Source organism: Dermacentor andersoni, chromosome 6 (assembly GCF_023375885.2).
Source record: "Dermacentor andersoni chromosome 6, qqDerAnde1_hic_scaffold, whole genome shotgun sequence".
Classification (NCBI taxonomy): domain Eukaryota; kingdom Metazoa; phylum Arthropoda; class Arachnida; order Ixodida; family Ixodidae; genus Dermacentor; species Dermacentor andersoni.
In genome coordinates, this window is record NC_092819.1 from 54158928 (window position 1) to 54167001 (window position 8074).

At 42.8% G+C, this 8074-nt stretch overlaps 1 protein-coding gene across 2 annotated transcripts in view; it reads left to right on the forward strand.

The window, feature by feature from the left end:
* Positions 1–8074, forward strand: part of LOC126522872 (membrane-associated guanylate kinase, WW and PDZ domain-containing protein 1-like) — a 55163-nt gene extending 47089 nt beyond the window's left edge. For both annotated transcript variants that reach the window (XM_055066601.2, XM_055066602.2), the window contains exon 26: positions 2681–8074. The gene's annotated coding sequence lies outside the window, so the exon portion shown is untranslated. The remainder of the gene's footprint in view (positions 1–2680) is intronic.

The window sequence follows — 8074 nt, forward strand, 5'->3', positions numbered from 1 at the left end:
TGAAGTTGGGTAATATAGCACATTATGCTGTGACTTTTGAAGTTCGAGACAATGCCTTTCACATTGTTCTGACCACAACGCTCTGTGCACTTCTATGTTCCACGTAGTGGCTTGTGGTGAACTCCACTTGTTTTGAGGGAGCAAAATCTTCTTTAGCTAATGCTGTGACTGTGCTCGGATTCTGGAAATTCAAATTTTACAGAGGAAAACATAATGCTCCATGCCGGATCACACCAGAAATTATGACACACAGCTAGTGGACAAATTGCAACACAATCGAGAACCTCTGGCTGAATTGACGCAGGGTGAAAGGAAGTGATCCACCACACTGCAAGTTGTCCGAATCGACCAGTGGAAATGAAATTCTCTTCCCTTCTTATAGCATGGTCGTGTTACAGAACATGATGCTGCTCTGCTTCAGTGGTCGCTCTCGGTCTTGTAGTGCATGATTTGAAAGGTGGGTTCGCAAGCAGCCACATGTCAGTCAACAAGTTTACCATGTGCATCCGCCTAAGTTTATTGTCTCTGTATTCCTTCGGGGTGTCAGTGAGGTTTCATTATATTGAAATCATGTATAAACAAACTATGTCGTATTGAAGTTCAAGATACAAAGTGTTTTATGTACAAGAAGTTATAAAAAGCTAAGTACTTCATTATATTGAGAATTTAGTTAATTGAAGTTCATTATACTGAGGTTTATCCTATTTTTGTGGAGACGTGTTTGTTGAGTCGCACGATGCAAGATGTTCGTGTGTATAACAGTTTGTAGAACATGCACGAGCCTTATACAGTTAAACTGTGATATAATGAAGTAGGTAAAATTGGCAATTTGCTTCGTTATATTGAAATTTTGTTCTGTTGGAATTCGTCCTTTTATGCAAATAAGCATAGTCACTGATCAAGTTTTCTTACACGGAAAGGGGCTGCAGAATTTTTGGACTTATCGGGCAATCGAAAAAAATTTGGGGGCGCTTAAGCTTCGGTTTTAAGAGTGGAGCGCCGATAGCATTCAACCATCCCTGACTGCTTCTCGCACTTCCTGGCAACTGTAGCGTATGTAACCGTAATGTTTACCGAGAAACAAAAGCTGGCAGCGAACTCTATGCACGAAGGCAGGCTTTCTGGTAGAAATGCCGACTCTTGCGTGAGCCGTGATGCGGCAGAGGCGAGCACCATCTTGATGTGTTGCAAAAAAACTGGGCGCGCCGCTCCGTGGCCTCCAAGATATTCGCATGGCGGCGCGCGTAAATGGTGGATGCCGTGGCCGGTCTGTGAATGGTCGGAGCACTGGAAAAGGGGTTTCTTTGAGTTTTTGCGTAAAAGAATTATGTTTTCTCATATGATCAAATTACAGTTCGACGCTATCAGTGTGTAAGTTGTGTGTAAGTCGTACTTTACATTTTTTCTACGTATTTTAGCTTGATAAATGCAATTATTTCAGTAGCTTGCTTGTGCCACAAAGAGGGCCTGAGTATGCGTGGTTCTAAGTTATTTTTGCCAAAACGGCGTCCAATGCTGGACAGTGACGCACGACGCCGACGCTGGATTTTCTGCTACACGGTGCCCTTAACGCTATCGCTTTTAAAAGCAAATTTGAATGACACAACAATTCATTTCGATGAACTTCGGAGTCAGTGACGAATGATATGGTTTCGTGCCATGTTGACGCTACCTTCACATCTGCGGTATCAATTAAGCAAAGCCAGCCATGCTGTTGCATGCACTCTGCCCCTGCGGCAGATAGTGTCGGCCACACTGGGACGATGCCATCATCAAAAGCGCTGGCAGCTCTCGCTCCAACGGTTCACCGAAACTCTATATTACGCAATCTTCAATACAAAATGCACGGGAAGACGGCTAACATGATGCCACGCTGTCTCGGCACACGCGCTCTTTGCCCACGTGGCCGATTACCTCTAAGGCAAAGTGTGCTTCTGCGTACGTGCTCAGCCAAGCTTGCTTACAGCCATGCGTAGGCACAGCTCAGGTGTGCGCCAGAAATTGCGCTACTACAGAATACGCAGAGCACCATTTGGGGCCAGACATGCCCCAACTTACCCCCCCCCCCCCCCCCCTCCTCTCCTGGCCGGGCTTGATAGCATTACCGCGAGCTCCTTCCCTTCCCCCTCTTTCCCTTTGCTCGTGCCGGGAGGCGGCACTCATAAAGCAAGCATTTTTCTTTCTCACCCTCGCACAGTTTCACTTGCACCTAAAGCACAAAGTGCGCAGGACCCGATAGGATCTTGTTGCACTTGGACTTTATATGGAACATGATGCGGCTCCACTTCGGGGGTCGCTCTTGTGGCACCACTGGCCATTTGAGAGGTGCGCCCATTTGAGAGGTGTGCAGTGGCTTGTAAGTCAATCGTTAGACCATCTGGTCCGTGGAAGTTTTCATTTATTGTATGGGCATCCCTCTGCTGCGGAAGTGAAATTTCGTTATACTGAAATTAGATACAAACATACTTCATTATATTGAGGTTCTAAATACATAGTGTTCTATGGACAAGAGGCTATGAAAAGTCAAAAACTTCGTTATATCAGAATTTTGTTATACTGACGTTTGTTATATCGAGGTTTAGCTGCATGCAAAACACTAGTGCGTAGTTTTGTGCCTTTACGGGTTGTTGCACTTAGAGCTGCAAGTAACGCCTTCCTCCTTCTTCTTTTTCTTTTTCAGATGCCTGCCACTGTGTAAAGAGTCAATAAGCTATGACAATTTTTTCTGGATGTCTTTCTTCACATTTGCTGTCCATTCTCTCAAAAAAGTGTAGATTATTTTTAGCGTAGGCAGCTCTTGGGAGGTGACGACAGCTGGTCAGGCAGCACAAGTGGACTGAGCTGTGTTCTCAGGAGGACTGTCTTTCTGCACATCGTGTACCGATTGGAGAGCCGTTTTTTGGCTAGACTCTCTGTATTGTGCGTGTTTGTGTGTGTATGTGTGTGTGTATGCCAAGCCACACAGAGTACCACATCCGCCATGCAGTTTGAATGTGCACGCACAGTCATGTTGAACATGGCACTTCTGCAACAGGCTTCAACGCTGCACGTGGGTTCAGCATCCGGTGCACACACACGAACTCAGCGGCTTCGCCAAAGTTCGGAATGAAATTCAACAAATGCAGCCTCTGCTTCCTCCCCTTCCCCCCGCCATTTTTTTTTATGCTGTTACATTGAGTAACCTAACGCAAGTTGAATGCAAGTGCACAAGTTATATAATGGGCTTGCATTCTTTGTTCCGTGTTGGCTCTTCGTCATTTATATTGTTGCACGCCCGTCATCTGCATCCGTTTGTCGTAACTATGATTGTACATAAACCAATTTAATGCATCAAACTCGCACCTGTTGTTGACTAAGAATGTCCTTTGGCACTCCTTTCTCTTAAATGACTACACTCCCTTCCTCCTGTTGCAGGGTAACGGTTACGGCTGGAGCTCGCTTGCTCAACCTGACCTCTCTGCTTTTCCTTAAAAAGAAAAAAAAACTATTGTTACACTTATTCACAAATATATTAAATATGACTGGGGAGGCCTGTCTGGGTACTGGCACACTCCTATTGCCAAAGGAGTTGGCCAAGACTACTGTTAGTAAATGCACTGTCGGTTTTTAATTTTCAAGGTTTGCCTTTAGGGAGTGTTTTAGTAATCACTACCATTTTGGCTGTAATGTTGATTGCATTTTAGTATTTATAACCTCACAACTTCTTGGCACAGGTGGTACTAATGTGCAGGGCTGGTGGAACAGAGCAAGCTGCTCAATATGGCTGTAGTACCCGTAAAAGCCACAGTGGCATACTGTTCAATCAGATTCGTCATCCTTTGTTATGGCATTTTTGTGTTTTGTCAGAACGAGCCCTTGTTTTGCTGTCATGTGCCAGTCTTGTAATGTTCTGGCCATGATAGTGAAAAAGTGAAGGCTCACTTGCTGCTGTAGCTGGATGGAGTTAAGTCATGGCTATTGATGTTTCCAATTGTGGCCGATACAAATGCATTTAATTTGATCTTATTTTTCTTTAATCATCGCCGCCGTGGCCGCCTGATACCGATGATAAGAATGACCCAGTGGTACTCGAGCCAACAGCAGACGACGAACAGATTCTGATCAGAATAGAGCACGAGTAGAAAGCACCGCACATTCATGGCTTGGAATTCTGGGCACTTGTTTTGTAGGTAGCATGGGCAGAGTGCTTGAAATTGTTGTTAGCTTCATTGAAGACGTTGCGAAACATTAAGTTGAACACAAGTTTGCATTAACTGTTTCTATTGTTGCGGCATTGACATGCCTTACTTTCATCTTACTTTTCATAAAGGGCACTTGCGATCGTTAGATGCTTTTAGAAGAAAGGTGCTTTAGTCAGCAGGTAGCTACTGGATGTCTTTCCCTTTAGGTGCAATTTGTGCCTCCACAGTTTGCATTCTTGATGGGTCCTCGCTTGCCATTTTGGCTTCATTGCCGAACTTTTCCCTCCACGAGAAGCATTCGTTTGGTTCAGAATCACATTGAATGGCTTAGTGTGAAAGGACGGTAAGGAAGAACAGCTATTGAATCAAATAACATGTGTTAGTTAATGAGTTTTGACACTACCTGCACCGTCACTTTGCTTGATTTTGCAGAATGTGCCACAGAGCAGCACCACGTTAAGCGATCTGTGTCCTGGAAAATGAACCGATCTGCCCTTGACAGAAATTGGGGTTTTGTTGCGTGATTCGGAGCAAAACGCCAGTTGTGCCTGCATGTAATGCAAGAATTCAAACCTTGCATGCAGAAGTGTCAATGTGTCAGTTCGCTGTGAAAAATGTTAAGTCGTGCACATACGAAAGTGGCTGTTGAACTGTGCACACAATTGTAGAGTCTGTGTATAGTTTGTTCTTGTCACTCTGATCATTGCAGCTTTGATTACGATTGCATACAGAGGCATGCACACGCTGCGCTACGCGGAGATTGCTATAGAGTTGATTTAGACAGCATGATGGTGACATCAGTTTGACAAGCGTTTTGCCATCAGCATAAATTGAAACACGAAATAGCTGATAACAATGGCTGTTGCGCATAATTACGTGGAAGTCCAACGTGTAATCACTTCAGCCGGTTTCTAAGCATCAATTAGTGCCAAGGGTACGTTTTGGGAGTCCAAATTGAACCATTGTTATAGATGTGAGTGAAACTGGAAACCGAACAACATGATGGAGCAGTTTCAGAATTATTTGCATTTGTGCTCATAGTATGCACCTCGTACACACTTGCACGGATTCCTTTTACTCATTTTTATTTTCAGGACAAAAATGAATTTGAAGTAGAGAAAGCTATGGCCATACATACCTCTGATTTTTTTTTTTTAGATTATGTGCAGGTAAGGTCAGTGAAATGTCACAAATACTGCAGTATTTTCATGTAGTATTCTAGCTGAATATGTGCACTGGATGTTTCCTATAGTAGTTGCCATATTTAACCCTTGCTTACCTTTTAATGCAATGTAAGATTGCTTATTCTATAATAAAATTAACTGGCCATAATTACATACTTGGAAAATCTATTACAGTGCAAAGGATTAGAGCAGAAATTGCAAACTTGCATCGTCTTACACTGCCTCCACTCATATGTATTTTGCACTCTAGAAGGGTATTAAGGCAAGCTTTAGCTTATCAGAATTTATATTTAGTGCCTCTTTAAAAGCACGGGTAGCCCTAGCTTTGGACCTTCTACATATCCTCATGGTGCTTAACCATGCCTAGCTTTTAGTAGTACACCCACACTGACTTTTAACATGAGGTTGTTTTATAAGGCGGAGGACTGTTTCTGTTATTCATGTAGAATCCACAAAGATATTGTCTATCTGGGCTCGAATTGCAGATTTTAACACACACCTGTTTTTAACTCTCATGTATTTATCCACCATAATGGAAGAGGAACAAAACATCTTTCACGTCTTGTTTAGAAATTTTCCTTGCTTATTTATAAGAACTTGCCATTATTTTCACACCCGCATTACTTCGCACAATCTTTATTTTTAGCTTCTCGCATCAAATGGTAACGTGCGAGTTCATCAATCAAATCTCATTCAGTTAAACAGCACTCTTCTTGAGATCGTGCCTGCATACCATAGTGAAAACTTGTCAGGGTTGCTCTGTGAACCATTCCAATCTTGTCATTATTTCTGTCTTCATTGCTTTTCCAGAAAAGGGCAAGGACAGGAACATCAAAAAAGACACACCGTCATGTTCATGTTCCTGTCCGCATCCCTCTTTACGCGCTAGTGCAATGTCCCCTTCTCCAGAAAAAGCAGATACTGCTTAGAAATTGTTCACCATTGCCACTGTTCACATCTTTTTGCATGAATTACATGTGTTGAGCAGATGAGGCAAGGCCCATGTACATATATGTGACATTTTACATTGGCTCTGGGTCGAGTAGATATAGGTGTGATCTGACCTGTCTTCTATTGCTGTCTTAAAAGGTACTGTTACACTCCTACATTTAAAGAAAGTGGTCTCTGTTATGGTGTAAAAACTAATCTGGAGGGTAAGATAATAAGATATATATAGGATGTGTGCAAGTAAAACATAAGAAATGCAACAAGCACATTCCAACCTTTGACAAGTCTTAACGGAGCAGCTTTTAAGGTTTTCAATTAAGCAGTGCTCAAACAATCATCTTCCCCTGCAGCTTTGGTATAGGGGCTGTGCTTTCATTTGGTCACTTACAGCGATTCTTTCACTTTTATGCGAGGATATAACATACTGCTACTAAATTCCTTGAATGTGAACATTCTGTTCACATTTGAACAGACGGCATGTCACGGACAGCAGAACACCACTTTGTTGCATTACCTCTCTAAGAAAGATGGTTCAAGTGTTTGCCTTCAGACAGCCAGCTATAAGGTTCAAAGAAAGATGGTTCAAGCGTTCATCTTGAGAGAGCGAACTACGAGGTCCTTGGCAGGGGATTTCCCACCGCACCCTACAACCATTCCTCGCCCCGTCTCCTAAAAAGCGGCACGTCGGAAGGAAAGTGATCAGTTGAAAGTACTGCTCCAGTTTAGGCAGTAAGCCATAAAATCATTTACTCTTTTATTAATTTTTTTTTTCTGTATGCCATTTTCTCAAGTCTCATTGACTGAAATTTTAATTTTCCATTCATGTAGCACGAGCACAATGTTATAGGTGTTATTGTGCGGTGATCTTAAGCTTATGATGTGGTGTGGATGCCAAAATGAACCTGTGCCGTTGGCTTTGAGCATTGTATTACGAAGGAGATGGCAGCTGAAGGGGTGCAGTATTCGTGGCTTTACTGCCGGAAGAGCTTGAGAGCTTTGAACGAAACCAGATCTTTACATAAGGCAAGCACCCCCCCCCCCCCCCTCACCCTCCTCCTAAGGTTTACAGAATCTTCCATTGCTGGTTAGAGTAGCATGGCATTAGCTACTGCTTTCTGCTTGAAAAGCGCAGTAGTGACTGAGATGGAGAAATGTTTTTGACAAGTGCCTCCTGTGCATTGCTGCACAGAAACCATGTTTCTGCCAAAATTAGCAGCTTGTCTGTCTTAGATGTAATATAAGGAAAGCAGCCAAGAAAGGATTAAAAAAATAAAGCAAGCTCTCAGGTGAATGTTCTCGAGCATATATTTTTCCCCCACCTGATCTTGTTGTTCCTGGAGAATCTACACGCATGTTTGTTTTTTTCTTATTGCCAAGTTTTATCGCTGTATTATCGGTGCTACAAGGATCCCGAACTGGTATTTGTTCTTTGGGATTTTTCGCACCCCTCTCTCTCTCTCTTTCTCTTGTTCTCGTGTACCTTTTTGTACAAGCCTTTAGTGTGTCTGAGAGAGAACTGTGTAAATTTAGCTAGTAAATACAAAAAGTGTTATTATCGCTGTCTATTGTAGGCAAGAAAAGAACTATTAGAAGTGTAAAATGAAAAGGAGATTGGTGTTTTGGTGCAGTGAGCATTTTTTTGGCGCATGAGAAGGGTTAGAGAGATTGGCCGCAGACTTTTTTTTTGTGTTGGTGCGGCTCTTCTCTGTTTGACAGTGTGCCATCTATGACAAGTCTGGAAATAAATTTTATCTGCAGAGA